At 44.4% G+C, this 18,156-nt stretch overlaps 1 long non-coding RNA gene across 2 annotated transcripts in view; it reads left to right on the top strand.

The window, feature by feature from the left end:
* The window catches only part of LOC117355730, a 138,448-nt gene that overhangs the window by 42,896 nt on the left and 77,396 nt on the right, over positions 1-18,156 (top strand). Inside the window, exon 3 of one of the 2 annotated variants that reach the window (XR_004538443.1) lies at positions 11,034-11,770. The exons of the other annotated variant lie outside the window; for it this stretch is intronic. This is a non-coding gene — a long non-coding RNA (uncharacterized LOC117355730). Of the gene's footprint in view, positions 1-11,033; positions 11,771-18,156 lie in introns of those variants that run through there. 2 annotated transcript variants of the gene reach the window in all.

Genomic DNA, 18,156 nt, shown 5'->3' with positions numbered 1-18,156 from the left:
AAGGTTTAACACGAGAAGCTCCTCAAAGGCTGGTCCATCGGCATCAAATGCATCAACATCGATGTTTGCCCACCCATTCATCAACATCTACTAGGAGTGCACAGGCATCAGAATTGGGTGCTGTTGGTTGACCCTAAGACTGGTCAGTATCAGACCTGATACCAAGGATGCGTATGGGTTCAACATTATCCTCATCGGTATCGAGGGAAGCCCATGAAGCATTGGCATTGCTCCTTCTTGATGCACAGTATCGGGAGCATCAGGACATGGAGTTCACTGATTCCAAGAAGCATTGGCACAGAGAAAATTGCTCTCTCTCTGCTTCTAATTCGGCATTGAGGCTTTCCCAATACTGACACCTTAGCCATTGCCAATGTCTATCTCTGATGGAGGAGTTGTCACAGCTTCTAGAGCTTCAGGCTGCTTCGGAATCGAGGGCACTTGCTCCTATGGAGGTTCAGCTTTTCCTCTCTCCTGAACCTCATCAAGAGCCTGTGCACTGAGCCCTGATGATGGTGCTTCAAAGGGGAGGGGGGGGAAAGCCTCGCCAGAGTCGAATGGTAGGGATGTACCTTGATGACCTAGGAAGGATATAGAGCTGGTAGAACTGGATGTGTGCAATGAGCATCGAGGTCTGAAAACCTTTTCTCCCAAACATGTCTAAGGTCCTGGTCTCTGCCTGTAGGAGCCAAGGCATGAGTCCTAGTACTCTTAGATTGTTTGAGAGTGGATTCTGCCACCAAAAGGTTGTGAGGAAGCTGGACCATCTTGAAACTCGGGTCTTTCTGGATACAATACTGAGTACCAACCTTCTTTGCTGGAACCTGCACTAAAAGTGGGACTTCCCAATTCCTCATTAGTGTGTCTTTAAAGATAAGGTACAATGGTACTGTGACCCCTTTATTGGGAAGAGACTCATAGTACAAGATCTCTAACATCTTAGTCCTAAACTCCACCTCATTTCCAACTTAAATGGGATGGCCAAAGCCATCTATCTCCCTGACAAATCCAGTGAAGGAGAGAAGCTCTGGTGGAGACGTTCTTCTCTCCTCAGATGGTGAAGGGTCAGACAGGATACCATACGACTCCTCCTTTGAGAAGTAATGTGGATCCTCATCTGAGTCCCAAGAGTGGTCCCAGTCAGAGTCCTCCTCCAAGTGAGTGAGCGGAGAGGGGCTCAGCCTGCCTCAGCAATGAACAAATTTTTTTTCTTTACAAAAAAGTGTTGTTTTTTTTCCTTTTTTTTATGACCGTTTCCTCTTGCTTGTGATGGCCTTCCAGCTGAATCAGAATCTTCCCCAGCTGGGCAAATGGCACCATGAGCCTTCATTTGCAGCCACCCAGGATTGCCCCTCATTTGTATTCCCACTCCTTATTCCTGTTTAATTCAGAAAAAGTATCAACAGTCCTCAGGCTGAAAGGCTCAAAGTCCTTAGGAAGCCAAGCACACATTTAGGGGTCCTTTTACTAAGGCGTGCTAGCCGTTTTAGCGTGTGCTAAACGCTAATGCATCCATTATATTCTACTAGTATTTTAGCCCGTTACATTAATGGGTGCTAGAATATATGTCTGTCTGTCTGTCTGTCTTTATTTCCGTCTCTCTCTCTCTGTCCTGCTGTCTTTCTTTCTGTCTGTCTCTGTCCCTGGCCCCCTTTGTCTGTCTGTCTTTCTGTGTCTCTCCCTGTCCCTGTGTCTTTCTTCTTTTCTTTCTGTCTCCCTTCCTCCCACTGGCGGTAGAATATATGTCTGTGTTTCTTTCTGTTTCTCTCCATACTCTCATTCATCTTGTCATCTCCCTTATGACCTCATACAAATGGCTCACCACTTTCAGAATACCCCTCCCTCTCTCCACTGGTCAGGCTATATCTCCCTGTCCCTTTCTCTTCATCCCCTAGCATCTTCTTATCCCAGCTCTTTGCCCTCCCATGGATTCTTCTTTCCTCCATTTTCTGTTGTTCTTCTTCCTTCCCCCCTTGATGCTGAACAATAAGATGGAGGGGAAAAAAGAGATGCCGCATCTCTCTCCCCTTTCCACCCCCAGACCTAACATTTCTCCCTCCCTTCCATCCCTAGGTTCAACTTCCCTCCCCCAGGTCCACCATCTCTCCCCAATAGTCCTCCCTTCAAGTATCTCTTTCTCCAAATCCAGCTTCTCTCCCTTCAGACCATTACCTACCATCTCTCTCTGTCCTCTGTTCCTGGCCCCATAAGCTGTCCCCCATGCCCAGTCTGGCACTTATTTTAATACTCTCCCCCTTTGTACTTTATAAAAATTTAAAAAAAGTTAGTCCAGCTATTTTGGGGGCATTCTGGGGGGTGGAATTAGCACTTGGCCAGCACTTAACCGATCAGTTTAACTGCATCAATAGGACAGCATAAAAAGTCAGGCCTCTCTTTATGCAGTAACCAGTTGCCTGTTAAATACTCAATATTACACTTACTTGACTATGGGGCTCATATGGAGCTCCCAGCAGTCTAACTTCCCTGCGGCTCCTCTCACGATCGCCGCCTTCTCCGACGCAGGAGCTGCTCGTGAGAGGAGCCGCTGCAGCGTCTGTGAAGTTTAAAAAAAGTTCGGCCCGTCTCCGTGCTCGGCCGCGGCGGGCTACAGCTGGCGCGGCCTGCAGCCGCCGACATCCACGGCGGCCGACATCCGCCTTGCCTTTTTTTTTTTTTTTTTAGTTGAAAGACACAGCGGTGGCTCCTCTCATGATCCCCACCTGCGTCGGAAGTCCGACGCAGGCGGGGATCGTGAGAGTAGCCACCGCCGCGTCTTTCAAAGAATCGTAAGCCGCGCATGCGCACTTCCTATGTGTTGCTACAGCTCACGGAAAACCGGCGCACGCATAGGAAATGCGCATGCGCGGCTTACCATTTTATTATATTAGATAGACGTCTTAGCGGTTAGCATGCGCTAAAATGGCTAGCGTGCCTTAGTAAAAGGACCCCTTAGTCTTCAATTAGCCTGTAGATATTTTAGCAAAGCAGTAGTTTGAATTACCTGTCTCCCCTGGAGGCTTTGAATAATGCCTCCTGGGAAATAGAAACTGATGGATTTTTGAAAATAATGGCCCCTTTTTATAAAGTCGTGTTAGAGTTTTTATCACTGGCTGCTGCAGTAAAAGCCCCGACGCTCATAGGAATTCCTTTGAGCGTCGGAGCTTTTACCGCAGCAGCCAGCGATAAAAAACCCTAATGTGGCTTGATAAAAGGGAGCCAATGATAATACTTCCAAATTTTAGTTTTCACTTTTAAAATTAAACTTATAGGGAATATTAACTTAGAATTAGTGGCAATGTGTGATGTTTCTTGTGACATTTGTTTGGAAACCCTTGTTGGCTACTTTGAAGTATATTTGTTTAATATTGAAACAGATGGCTCGTGGAATTCATTCCAGTCTCTGTGTGTGCATGTATGGGGGCGATGTCTCCAAATGGGTTATTTTTATACATCATAAGCCACATAAATTTATATTCAAAATTTCAAATACCAGAAAGTAAGAGCTAATACTCTTCAATATAGGACAGCAGAAGAGACCTCAGTGTTTCTCAGGAATAACCTGTGAAACTGTCTATGGCAATGTATATATTGTCATAGAGAAATACATCCCTGGTCTCAACTATTTCCACTTCCTTATCACTCTTCACTTTTACTTATATACTTATTATCACTCTTTTGATTTTCGAAGTATTGTCATATATTATTTTATGTAGAAGAGAAGAAGCACTTATCTTAATGATTTCTTCTGGTACTGTGAAATCACCGTAGAATGCAGTTTGCAAAAGAATAGCGGGATACAAAACTATCTCGCTCAAAGAGGTCGGTCTCCTTTTCCAGAGTCAACCTCTTATTTTCAATGATATCCCGACAGGCCCTGTTTCGCCCTACGGCTGCATCAGGGGATTATCTAGAAGAATAAAATAAAATATATATTTAGATTCTAAATCTTTCTATCTCATGAACAACCTTCAGTTTGATTCTACTTACTTTAAAATACGAGCTACTGCTTCAAAGATGTATTTCTCTATGACAATATATACATTGCCATAGACAGTTTCACAAGTTATTCCTGAGAAACACTGAGGTCTCTTCCGCTGTCCTATATTGAAGAGTATTAGCTCTTACTTTCTGGTATTTGAAATTTTGAATATCAATTTGTGTGGCTTATGATCGTTTGAAGATATTCAGTTTATACTGTGATAGTAGTTTTATTTTTATACATACCATGACAATAATAGACCTCACTTCCTAAGTCAGAGTATGCGGAGTATGATCTCAGGTTCTGAAATTTACTTCTAATGCTCACTGTAGTACTTTTGCATTGCGCCAAAGAGAGCTTTCTTAGCAACAGCAGCAGATGAATCCAGAGACCAATGGAATAGCACACATCTACCAATAGGTGGAGATAGAGAAACTGATTAACAGGTGGTCCTATTGGCTGGCACTCCTCCTGTATCTTCAGTATGCTCTATTTCCCAGCAGGTGATGGTCGCTATTCAACTAGTTCCTGGATTCTGGCTGTGACTGGACAATTAATTTTCTCCTGTTGAGAGTGCTCTTCAGTGAGACAGGGGTGTCTGGCTGAACGGTGCTGGCTTTGGGAGTTACACTTGGCACCCTCGCCTCCAGTGGATTGAGGGGTATTGGTGATTCTCTCAATTTTTCTTCTTTCCCAATTAAAAAAAAAAAAAAGGAGAGAACAAAGTTGCTGTAGCTGGACTGTGCTTATCTGACAGTCTACAGTCTACAACTACCAGTCTTCACATCTTTCCTGTAAGTTTGGGTGAGAGGAATTTTAAACTTACTTTGTTTATTAGTTCTGCTGGTTTAGTCAACTTTCCTGTCAGTTCGGGTGACAGTAATTTTAGTTTTAACTTTGTTTTCTGCCGGTTTGTGTCTGTCAGTGTGGGTGAGAAGAATTTGAGTTTTAACTTTTTTTTAATTGTGTATGCCGGTTTGTGTCTGTCAGTTCAGCTGAGAGGAATTTTAGTTTTCACTTTGTTTATTGTGTCTGCTGGTTTGAGTCTCTGGTGCGAGTTGCTTATTTTTGTTAGCAGTTTGTGTGTGCTGCTCGTGTTCACATTGTCGGCATGGCGGCAGAGGTAGTGGAAAAGTGTTTGCGCTGTAGGAAGCGCCGAACACCATCAGGCCAATGTGCGGCCAGCTGAACAGATGCTGCAGGGGAGAAATTTCATGCCCCCCGATGACAATGCTGCTTTTTTCCGTGCAGTTGAAACACGGTACAGCTACCGTTATTGCATTTAGAAATGAGCTCTGCACCTACAATTGCCAGGGTGCAAGAGGAACTGGGCCTTTACCGCGTGCAGATGGTACGCGATTGTTTTCTTGCGCTTTCGGGCACTCAGCAGCATGCTTGCAGTTCCTCCCCAAGCCTGTTCTTTGTCGGCATTTGCCATGGCATATATTTTATGAGTGGCAGACGCACCAGTGATTTTCATGCAGTCTTTTGTGATGACCCGGTAGTTGGGCTCGGTCACCGTTTTCTCCCGACTTGGTTCTTTCATACGCTATGAGTCCTGCTGGCAACCAATATCACAGAGGATTGCTTACATATTCCCATATGGCCACCATATCAGCAGTATTTTCGCTTTGCTGTCCTGGGGCAGCACTATCATTTTGGCAAATGCCATTTGGCCTAACCACAGCTCCCCCAACCTTTTTGAAGGTGATGGTAGTAGTGACAGCGTTTCGTCACAAAGAGGGAATGCAGATACATCTTTTCTTGGATGACCGGATGATTTGGGTGTCTTCCAGACATTTGACATTAACATAAATGGGTGATTTCTCTACTTCAATCTTCAAATTTCCAAAGAGCTCTCTTTTTCCGTTCCAATCTTTGGAACATCTCGGAGTGTTATTCAACATGAAGGTAGGGAATGTGTTTCTTCCCAGAGACTGGGGCGACAAGTTTCAGTCTCAGTCCTATTCTTCACTCACCCAGACTGTGGGGATGGGATTATATACAGGTCTAGGATTTGTTGTGGTGACTCTGAAAGTGAGGCCTTTGGCTCGCTTTCACGTGAGAATGCTGCAGCAGTCGCTTCTGTTCCGAGAGTTCCTGATATCTCAAGGCTTCAATGGTAGTCTTTAGTGGTCTCCTCAAGCATCACTCAGCATGAATTGGTGGCTCAGTGAGATCGATTTGTTCAAAGGCATGCCACGATCATAGCTGGACTGGATCCTAGTCACCAAGGATGTAAGTCGTTTGGGTTGGGGGGCTCAATGCCTTCAATCCTCAGCCAGGGAGTCTGGTCTCAGGAGGAGGCTCAGTGCTCGCTCAATCTTCTGGAGTAGTGGACAGTCAGACTAGTGCTTCAGGTATTTCAGGCCATGCTTCAGAGCTGGCCGATGAGTATCTTTTACAACAGTGTCACGGCGCTGGCATTTCTCAACAGCCAAGGAGGTAAGCGAAGTCCTCGGTTGCCAAGCAAGGCAATAGTCCTGCTTTGATGGGCGGTGATGCACAGTGATGGGCTCAATGCTCTGATTGGCATCCACCCATTAAAAAGTGTGTAATCCCCAGATGTGCATGCCAATATTACCTTAAAGGACCCCCCTTTTTATGTATATTGCTTTGTGCATGGAATTAAGATAAAAACAACAATATAACATATATACCTTATCATTTTGCTAGACCAGTTTAGATGTATGGTGATGTACTTTTTATCAGAGGTTGGATCTTTGGAGGCAAAGACTTGAAGATTCTAGTGATGACATCAGTATAATAGATGGTGCAGCCAGAAATGTCCCAGTATTTTTCTGCCTCCAGCAGATGATGCAGTTGAATTGGTACAGTAGCTTCTTTTTTATTGGTATTTTTTTTTCTTAGCTTTGGAGCCATATTCCCTGAGCAACAAAGCTGGTATACTGTATTTTTCGCTCCATAAGACACACCTGACCATAAGACGCACCCTAGATTTAGAATAGGAAAACAAGAAAAAAAACAAAATTCTGTACTAACATATACCAGGCTCTGCACCCAGCCCCCCTCACTCCCTGCTAGGATCTGCACCCAACCCCACACTCCTTGACAGGCTCTGCACCCTGTCCCCCCTTCTCCTACTAATTGTAATACAATTTTTTCCTTTCATTTTTCATATACACACAGCAGATATAAATTCTCAAAACTGACACATTTCGATCACTAAATTGAAAATAAAATCATTTTTACTACCTTTGTTGGCTGGTGATTTAATTAGTTTCTGGTTGGACTTCCTTCTAACTGTGCATCCAACATTTCTTTCACAATCCAGCCCCATCCTCTTTGGGTCCAGGTCTCTATCTCTTTTCCCTCTGCTTACCCTCCCCAGATCCAGTGTCAGTTCTCCTTTGTACCTACCACCACCTTTGTTCCAGGTCTCCCTCTCTCTCCCTCCTCCGTTATGATCTTGCATCTCTGTGTTCTTCCTTAGGGTCTCTCCACCTCTGTCTCTTCTGTCTGCACCTCCCATAGTTCAGCATCTGCCTCATGTCTTTCCTCTTTGGTCCAGGCCTCTCTCTCTCTCTCTGTCTTCTGCTTACAACTCCCCATCCTATCCCCATGCCCAGCATTTGTCCTCCTTTCTTCCAGGTCTTTCTTTGCTTCTCTCTTTTTCCTTCCTTCCTCCCTCTTTGGTCCAGAATCTTTCCACCTCTCTGCAGTCTCTCTCTCTCTTCCCTCTATACACCCCCAAGTCCAACATCTGCACCCCTCTCTCTGTGTTCTTTTTGTTTCAGGTTTCTCCCTCTCTCTCTTCCTTCTGCTAACATTTTGTGTTTCCCCTCTCTACGCCCTCTAGTCCAGCATCTTCCCTGTCTTCAAGTTTGCTTTCCCACCCCTCCTCAAGATCCTTTTATGTCTCTGTCTCTCTCCCCCCCAGGTCCTTTTGTCTCTCTTTCCCTCCCCTCCTTCTCCTCCCCCAGGTTCTTTTATGTTTTTCTTTCCAAGTAGGAAGCAATCAAACCAAAGTTTTTTGGGTGCTGGATAAACTTTTCCTTAAAGATCTCCTTCTCATGGTCTGTCCAAACATTCATGAATTGCCTGTCTTTATAAACCTTCATGGGATTTTCCATCAATCCATTCATATTAATAAAATTAACCCATCAGCATCAAACATCATGGGAGGAATGACAGACAGCTGCTGCATCTATTTTTCATGGTTCTCTCGTTCAGAAAGCTCATCAATGATTTCTGAGATCTCATGTTCACTTCTAGCGTTAGATACAGACAGACCAGCCCCTTGTTGACCAACCCTTTGAAACCGTTACTGCTGCTCCCTCTGTTTGCGAATTTCAGGGAAATGATTCTCATTATTATTCTCTAGTTTTGGTTTCCTTGGCCTTCCGATGAGGATTGTTATGAATTCTGTCCACTTTCTTCTCCCAGGCTTTCATCAGTTGATCATAACTTTGAGAAATTTTCTGCTCCCTCTGTCTCTCTCCCTTCCCCCCCCACCTGTGTCCAGACCCAGCATCACGACAGGGCCCTCGTGATGGGCGGAGCCTTTCCTCCGATGCTTCCTGCACCCAGCAAGAGGTCATTTTCTGGGCCGTGACCGCCGCTAAGCTAATTATAGCAGCCTGCAGAGCGAACCTAGCAGGCTGCCATTGGCCTCTGCAGCACGTTTCCTCTGCCACGGTCCCACTCTTCCTCTAACGTCAGGGGCGGGACCGCGGCAGAGGAAAAGTGCTTCGTAGGCCAATAGCAGCCTTTTAGGTTCACTCAGCAGGCTGCTGTAATTATCTCAGCAGTGGTCACAGTGCGGAAAACAATCACTCGCTGAGTGCAGCAAGCGGCTTGGAGGTAAGGCCCCAGCGGGACGCTGGATCTGGACACCTGGGGGGAGAGAGAGAGGAGGCTTCCAAGGGGCACTCACCGACACTAGGGAGAGCCATATTGGGCATGGGCATTTAAAAGGTATGACGGGTTGGGGGTGAGGTGTTTAAAAAAAAATGTATCTTCACTGCAAAAGATGCACCGACATTTCCACCCACTTTGGGTGGAAAAAAGTGCGTCTTATGGAGCAAAAAATACAGTATATATCCTAGGTGCCAGATCCGCTCCAGGCTCTGGCCTTATATTTCTAAGGGAGATCTTTCAAGCCAATGCCTTCATGATATAAATCCCAGCGACAGGAACCTACCTGCTATGACACCCAGGCTAGCACAACTAGGCATAAGGAGTGAGATTGAAACAAGCAGGAAATTGAACCACTTTAGTTCCTGAACTGTTAGGTGCTGGAAGATTTGGGGACCCCTCTACATCATTTCTGTTTTTACAAAGGAGAAGAAGAAGCTGGGCTATAATTGTGTATCACACTATCAAGTTATAATCCTCCACTATATTCACAAAAGATAAGGTGCACAAAAGCCAAACTCATCAGGAAGAAGGAAAAACTCTCAATGAGCTTCAAACTTACAAGTTTATAGAGCTTAAATCATCATCATCATCAACTCCGGAGTAATCTAAGGAAATACATTTTACAGAAAGGGTGGTAGATGCATGAAACAGTCTCCCAGAAGAGGTGGTGGAGACAGAGATGTTGTCTGAATTCAAAAGGGCCTGGGATGGGCACGTGGGATCTCTCGGAGAGAGAAAGAGATAATGGTTACTGCGGATGGGCAGACTAGATGGGCCATTTGACCTTTATCTGCCAACATGTTTCTATGTTTTTAACATAAAAATCCTTCCAGAGAGAACGAGAGCCAGAAGGCCTTGAGCATGCGAAGATGCTCAAGGCCCAGTCGGAAGAGAGGCACGATCTTCGGGCACTGGCACCTCCTGTGGGTTGGTGCGTGCCTGTGCCACATTGTGTGTAGGGGTAAGCTTTCAGTTTGGGCGGGTGGGCGTTCATGAGGGGGGCGATGCCGGTTTGCAGGGGGGGGCAGTGTTTGCTGTCAGGTGGGGGGGGGCATGCCAGTTCACGGGGGGGGGGGGAGATGTGGAAGTGCACCAGTGGCCTCGGGGTGGGGGAATCTTTTGGAGATGGGGTAGGGTGGGGTGGAACAGCGCTGGTGGTTGGGGGGGATGGGAGGTGGAACGAATCAAGCGAGTTTCCCTTACTTTCTATGGGGAAACTCACTTTGATATACAAGTAAATTGGTTTACGAGCATTCTTCTGGAACGAATTATGCTTGTAAACCAAGGTTCCACTGTATTTCAGCAGGTATATTCTTTGACATTCTCCAGAGTAGTCTGATAGTAGACATTAGATATCTAGATAAAAACATTTGGAGAAGTTCATTTATAATGTAGCTGGGAAAGAATAGGGAATTCTGTAAAATGTTTTTAACTTCTGTTGGAATAGCGTAGTGCCTACACAATTTCCATAACACAGAGCTGTCTCATGTTAATTGAAGGTTTGTAGCGTTTCATCACCTTCTTTAGCTATGTGCTGATGGATAAGGTTTACTTTTTGTATAGGAAACTTTAAGTAACTTATAATGCCTGGCCATAAGGGAACACAGGGGGTGGCTGTATTGTCATTGTGTTGATGCACATAATTTTTGCTGACCTGAGTCTGTTTGAGCTCACAATAGACTTCATGGTGATCAATTCTGCAGAGCTATTTAGCCAAACTTATTCTTTTGTTTGCAATTTAAGAGAGCAGCAGAGCCCTCAAGCTAATGCATTGAGACCTCCTTGAAAGCAAAAGCAAACTTTAACAATTTTGTTTTTGCTTTGCAAAGCTTTAACTTGTAAACCGTTCTGAATTAAATAAAGAAATAATATCTGGTCTTTTTGCACACACATATTTTCAGGGTTAATTTACACATATAAGTTCAAATTTTCAAAAATATGTGTCACCCGGGTGTCACTAAAAGTGTGCTCTTAGTCCTTATCTCTGGATATGCTGGGTGTGGTAGGGAAGTCTGTGCCCTGGAATCAGCATGAGCCAACATCTAGTAATTTTCTTTAGAGCAGCTATGAAGCCCAGCCTCACAAAAGGGACTGAGAGGGTGCTTGTTGTGACTATATATACCCCATATATAGTTTTGGAGGGAAAACCGATCTTTTTTTTTTTTTTTTCCAGAACCATGACAGACAGAAGATTTGGAGCTCAGCTAATCCATTTTACCTTACATACTCAGGTAGCAAGGCCTAGAACAGACACATTATCGGCATCACCTGAGGTACAGTGTGAAAGCAGTTACATTGAAGAATTCATTTGTCTATCAAGCTGGCTTGGGCAGGCATAATATTTAGTGCTAGCTAGTAAATTATCAATCTTACTTACAAGAGAAGATATTTCATTAGTTGAAATGTCCACCTTTGTATCAAGTTTCTGGAGAGCCTTCCATATACTCTCTAACACCGCCTCAGGCATTTTCTTGCTGGTGGAAGCAGCAGATTGCTCCAATAGACAGACCCACTGTAGAAAAGACCCCGCAGGAGGCCTCCAGTTCAGCGACTTTCGCCGAGGGAAACCCTTCCAGATTCACAGGGGCCATGGGGTGAGGCAGTGAATTGCTCTCTCTGCTGTCGAGTCTCCTTCCTGGCAGACCAACGTTGGGAATCCTCCAGAGCTAAATGTCGGAGCTTGGAACGCGACGGTCTCAATGGTCGTCTGGGAAGTAATTGCAACCTTTATTTATTTATTTAACAATTTATATACCGCATAAAACTATGCGGTTTACACACTGAGTACATACATATTCTCCTGGTTGCCCTTTAGTTGCTAAACATATAATGCGGCATCGTTGCAGGCAAAATTTAGGCAAAACTCGCAGTGAGACCTAAATATGGAATGCATCACGCTGCCATCTTGAAATGCCCCCAGAAGGTTTCTCCAGACTTATTTCTGAAGGAAGAGTGGCCTAGTGATTAGAACCCTTGCCTTAGCACCCTGTGGTTGTGGGTTCAATCCCTGTGTCATTCCTTGTGACCCTGGGGAAGTCACAACACTCTGTTGCCCCAGGTACTGTAGTTATATTGTGAGCCCACTGAGACAGGGAGAAATACTTGAGTACCTGCATGTAAACTGCTTTGAACAGAAGCAGTATATAAGCATTGTAAATAAATATTGAGAAGGTCTAGGGCAGGGATAGGGAACTCCGGTCCTCGAGAGCCGTATTCCAGTCGGGTTTTCAGGATTTCCCCAATGAATATTTATGAGATCTATGTGCATGCTCTGCTTTCAATGCTTAAGTTTGCCTGTTTTATAAATGCCTGTTTCTGTGATAAAGCACTGTATCATAGAAATTCTTCGAAAATTTCCCTCACTGTGAAGAAATTCTTCAGTGTACTGAAGCAGCATCATGGCATTCCCTCTTTCTCAGGATGAAGCGTTGAAAGCCATTAAGCAGCTGTTGTCTGGAACAGCAGCTGGCAAGGATTATCTGCCACCTGACATGTTTAAATATGGTGATCAAACCAAAGAACAGAAAATGATGTTGAGAGCCTTCGTGCGCTTGAGGGTGTCTCCAAGATTCTGTTAGATGCCAGGAAAGATTCCACTAAGAGGAGTTGTACTTTTAAGTGGAGGAAGTTTTGCCATCTAGTATGAGTGCAAGGCCCTAGATGAGGGGTGGGCCCGGAATCCAGTCAGGTTTTCCCCAATGAATATGCATGAGATCTGTTTGCATGCACTGCTTTCAATGCATATTCATTGGGGAAATCCTGAAAACCTGACTGGATTCCGGGTCCTCAAGGACCGGAGTTGCCCACCCCTGCCCTAGATCCTCTTTCTTACCCTACACAAAAACTGTTTGAATACCTTCTATACCTCTCTGCATCTGGTCTAAAAACCAACATGTGTAAGGATTCACCTTTGTTAGTAGAGGGGAAACCCATTTCTGTAGACCCTCTAGTTCAATTCATGAAAGGCTTGTTGCTCACAGACCCCCCCCCCCCCAGCAGTATCAAAAACAATGCTCTACAAATCAATAAAACAAATGTCAAAATAAATATATACTATCATCTGTGTTGTGCTTTATATTATACTAGTGCAGTGGTAGGCAAACTCATTAGAACAATGATTAAGATTTCTTTTGAGAGCCAAATTTCTTTTCAAGAACCATGTTTTTAGGAGTCGGTTTAAACTAGCTACAAAAATTAAATAAAACCAGATATCATCATAATAATAATTTTATTGACAAAAAAATATTTTTTACATTAAAATAAAAATATGTCAAAACATGCATTTAATGTGAACAATGGCCTCATCAGCTGTCAGCGGCGCACGTGGAAGATCATTCAGTCAGGATAAATATTACTGCTTTTTTGAACATCTCTCCTGCTGTAGCTAGAATGGATCCCCAAGTCTCACCAACTGACGGCCACCTCCTCCCCTCCAACGTCTGTAGCTGGCAGCAATATTGCAGAGCTTCCCTCCTCCCTGCCCCCCCCTCCACCTTGGCTTTCATGCATGCATTAAAGCAGTGGCAGCTTGAGGATATTGCCATTGGCTGCAAAGCTTGGAGATTTTGGGTTTGCCAGACTGAAGGAAGATGTCTTTAGGTGGCAGGGCTTGGGAATCCCCAATAGCTCAAGTATTTGTAAATTGCACTCAGGCGGGGAGAAACTTTGGTGCCCATCCACTAATTTTGGGCTCCAGTCCCTCCCCTAAATCAGCTGTAAATCACTACGCCACTGAATACAAAAATAATTGTGATGCACATATCCCAAAGCTAACATATTCCAGTTAATACATTCAAAATAAAACAATTTTTTCTACCTTGTCTGGATATTTTATTTTCCCATCATCTTGGTCCCAGTTTCTCTTTCTGCTTTTTGTCTATCTACAACTAATTCTCTTTCCAGTGTCTGGTGTTCATTTTTTTCTCCTCTCTTGTTCCATTTCCTCCTTATGCTTATCTCCAACGTATTGATTTTTCCCTTTCTGCCTTCCCATGGGTCCATCTCTCCTCCTCTATCCCCATGGTCCAACATTTTGTTCCCTCTCTTTTCTGGTTTTCTTTTTCTCTCCCCCCCCCCTGAGGCTGAACAATGAAATGGCCACAGGCCTAAAATTTCTCCCTACCTCCCTTCCATCCCCAGATCCAACTTCTCTCCCTTTCTCTTCCCAACTGCCTCCCACCCCATCTCTCCCCCTGCCTGCCTCCCTCCCCCAGGCCTACCATTTCTCCCTTTTTCTTTCTGGAGTTCCATGCAAGGCCAAAACCATTATCTCTACTCTCATAAAGCAATCTTTAGTGTTGATGGAGCCCTAATTGCCAAAGCATCTCACATGGAAATTACTTTTCCTACTTACAACTCAGTCAGAAGGATCTTTAAGCCTTGGTCGTCTTAGTTAGAATCTAACTCATCCAAAATAGCTGGCTCCCTTGCTGCAGTCATCTGCGGGTGGCGTCGGCTCCTCGTGAGCGATTCGTGGCTGATTTGGAAGCCGCCTAGCCGACACCGCCCATGGACGACTGCAGCAAGGGAGCCAGCTATTTTGGATGAGTTATAGGGAGCCAGCCAGAAAACTACCTGCCAGAGGGAGGCACAGAAGGAAGGGAGAGAGAAGCTGGGCTGCACAAGCTGCATTCTCTAGCAGAGTCGCACTCAAGTGGCTAAAGAGCCCTGGTTTGCCGACCACCGTACTAGTGTTTAAGCCCGTTACATTAACGGGTGCTAGAATAGATGTCTTTCTTTCTTCCTTTCTTTCTGTCTCTCTCGCTCCCGCTGTTTATCTTTCTTTCTTTCTGTCTCTCTCCCTCCCGTTGGTCTTTCTTTCTCCCTGCCCAGACCCTCACTGAAGCCGTCTTCCACCTGTGCCAGCTAAGGGATCCCTTGCCCTTTCCTCAGTCCAGCTGTGGCCAGCTGCCCGCATACAACTGCCCAGCTACACAATGGGCAAATGCGTCCTGTCTCCCCTCCGGACCCTGTTCGCTCACCCTTGGTGCTGGATCACCGCAGGAAGCTCGTGAACTGCTGGGCCATGGCGAGCCAAACCGAGCCCCAGCGTGCACTTCCGCACTCCTCCGCGCTTTCACTTTATTTGGGGTGGGGCAGGGTGGGAGGGCTCCTTTAGCTCTCACTCGCCGAGATGGTGGTGGCCCACCTCATCTGTTTACTCTCTCTCCTACCTGCCTATCTAGCTGGGGTTCACTCACATTCCCACTGTCTTCTAACTTGTTCCCTGGACCCTCTTCTGCTCTTCCCAAACTCTGCTGCTCTTCCCGGCTTCTACTACTCTTCCCGGCCCTGCTCTTCCTGGCCTCTTCTGCTCTTTCCGGATTGCTGCCTCACCTTCAGTGCTATCAGGAGCCCCCGAGGGATCGCTGCAGAGCTGTGATTAAACTTCCTGCCTGCCCTGGGATCGCAACAACCCCCTCATGCTTCTACCCGGGGTGGTCTGCCCTCCTCCCCTTGGTAGGCCCGGTCGTCACTGGATCTGGTCTCGCAGCATCGCTGAGGGAGGACATTGGTGAAACCGCTGCAGACAGAGTTCTACTCTACTGCGCATGCAGCGGCATGGAGCCCAGAGCACGAATGCACAGAGTTTGAAGTGCACATGTGCGCTAAGGGTTTTTGTTATAGCGGATTAATAGATAAATAAGTGAAGTGCTCAGTGCACCAACATCAAGGTCATATCCGCAGATAGTTAGACCATGAGTATGAGGAGAACCATCACAGCACTCACTTGTTCCCCAATTACCAACCTATAACTCCCATATGAAAATCTAATTTGTATATGTATATTGTATATATCAGGCTTATCTCAAGGATATAAATTAAGGTTTCTGATGGTATGTGAAATGGGTACTTATCTAAATCAGTGAGGGCTCCTATCGATATTACACTGTTGTTCCAGCCTGATCTTTAATATTTCTCGGGTCCACAAACTGCATGACCAAGTCCATGACAGTGAATTGTGCTCAGTGTCCCAAAGCACATTTGTGAAATAAAATGAAATGTGTTTTGGGACAGGCTGACTTTTGTGCTTGCTATTTTGTCCAGGAAAGTGATTTTGTAGATTTTTTCACCAGAAAATTGGTGCATGTATTTAAGGAGGCATAGCCCCTGATGAAACCAAGAGTGAAACGGTTGGGCAGCCGTCGGGCATAAAGATAAGTGCTTTCCCTTTACAGCACTATAAACACTTTATCACTTTATTGAGCCTGTTAAAAATTAAAAATTAATTTGTACACGTCACTTTACCAAGACCGATGATGAACACATCACCCCTGTAAGGGTACGAAAAATTAACAAGTAGTGCCTTGGGTATTTGAGGTCTGGTAATAAAATCAACTTGATATGAGTTGTTCTCCCTCATAAATAGAAATTAGCCAGCCTGCATTATAGTGTACAGCCATGGTCTGACTTGTAATGAGAAGCAGGAGTGGAGGGTGATGATATGAGGGTGGGGCAGTAGGACCTGAGGGACAGGAAGTAGGGTAGCCTGGTACTGTAGTAGTTAGGGAACATAAGCAAACTAGACAGACCTGAAGGTCTTTTTTTAAAACCTACTAGCATTTTGAAATCATACATTTTAATTTAGATATTTTGACATATCTAGGTTTTTTTTTAAATGATTTTTGAAGGCTAGGTTGCCACCTTATCTTAAGCCAACTGAATAGACCAATCCAGTCATGGTTCTATGCCCGTGATTTCTTTAAGAAAATTAGAACTACAAATTCACATGCATGCAATAGAGTAAAACTTGGATTGGATCATTCTGGTTGGTTGACATGGGTTTGATGTTGACGGATTGGCAATAAATTATATATTGGTAACTTGGATTTTTCATCTGCCTTCCATAGCTGTATAAACACTTGGCACAGTAGTTAAAGCTATAGCCTCAGCGCCCTGAGGTTGTGGGCTCAAACCCACTCTGCTCCTTGTGACCTTGAGCAAGTCATTCAATCCCCCCATTGCCCCAGGTACATTAGATCAGTGTTCTCAACTCGGTCATGGAGTACCCCCTTGCCAGTCAGGTTTTCAAGATATCCGCAATGAACATGCATGAAAGACATTTGCATATAATGGAGGCAGTGTATACAAATTCAATGTGGATATCCTGAAAACCTGACTGGCAAGAGGGGTACTCCAGGATCGAGTTGAGAAACACTGCTTTAGATAGATTGTGAGCCCATCAGAACAGACAGGGAAAATGTTTGAGTACATGAATTTATTCATGTAAACTTCTGAGCTCCCCTGGGAGAATAGTATAGAAAATTGAATAAATAAATAAATTTGATTTTTTTCCAAATTAGTCAGACCAAAATACATACAATCCTGGTCACCACTAACCATTCAACCCCCAGTATTTAATAAAGCATCTTGCTGAAGTTTTCTTATTTCTTTTTTGTATGTACCTAATTTCTAAGTAAAATTTCAAGTGTTCAATCCTTAGATTTAGTGAGCTATTCTGCTTGTAGAATGACAGCAAGTTCCTGCTCTGTGGTGTGGTGTAAGGAATAAGCTAAATGAACATCTGGCCCAGAGGAAGCCACACAGCTGCAAACATGGCTCCAAATCTTCCTGCTTTTTCGGAAATACTGTATATGGCTTTGAACTTTTCTCTGAGTGCAGCACTGCTGGCTCTGTGGCATTCTTCCTGTGTGCTGCATTCTTAGTTTGCTGGTTGAACAGGAAGGGAGGAACGGATATGGGAAATACAGTGAAATTTGCTGGACGGTCTAAAGAAAGCATTCAGTGTGACTTATTTATTTATTTTAAAAATTTCTTCCTTGCTTATTACCTAAGTGGGTTACAGTAGAAAACATAAATATTCAGGATATACTCAAACATCCTATCCTATTCTTACAAATATAATCATTAAAACTAACAATGCTAAAAATGTTTGTCCTGTATGAACTATAAAATACAGTATTCTTCAGAGCTAATAACAAGCTTTAACAAATAAAAATGTTTTTAGCTGCTTCTTAAATGACAATTTCTCTCTACATAATCTTAAGAACCCTGGCAATGTGTTCCACAGATGTGGACCAACAACAGAAATAGCTGTTACTTGTGTTCTCCTATAATGTGTTTTGCTTCGTGCAGGGGTAAGCAATTCCAGTCCTCGAGAGCCGGAGCCGGGTCAGGTTTTCAGGATATCCACAATAAATGTCCATGAGATAGATTTGCATCTCATACTTATTCATTGTGGAGATCCTGAAAATCTGATCTGGCTCTGGCTCTCAAGGACCAGAATTGCCTACCCCTGGCTTAGTGCATCAATCGACAACTTCATTGCAAATTGT

The sequence above is a fragment of the Geotrypetes seraphini genome, chromosome 2 (genome assembly GCF_902459505.1).
Source record: "Geotrypetes seraphini chromosome 2, aGeoSer1.1, whole genome shotgun sequence".
In the NCBI taxonomy this organism is placed as follows: domain Eukaryota; kingdom Metazoa; phylum Chordata; class Amphibia; order Gymnophiona; family Dermophiidae; genus Geotrypetes; species Geotrypetes seraphini.
This window is presented reverse-complemented; position numbering and strand designations above follow the sequence as displayed.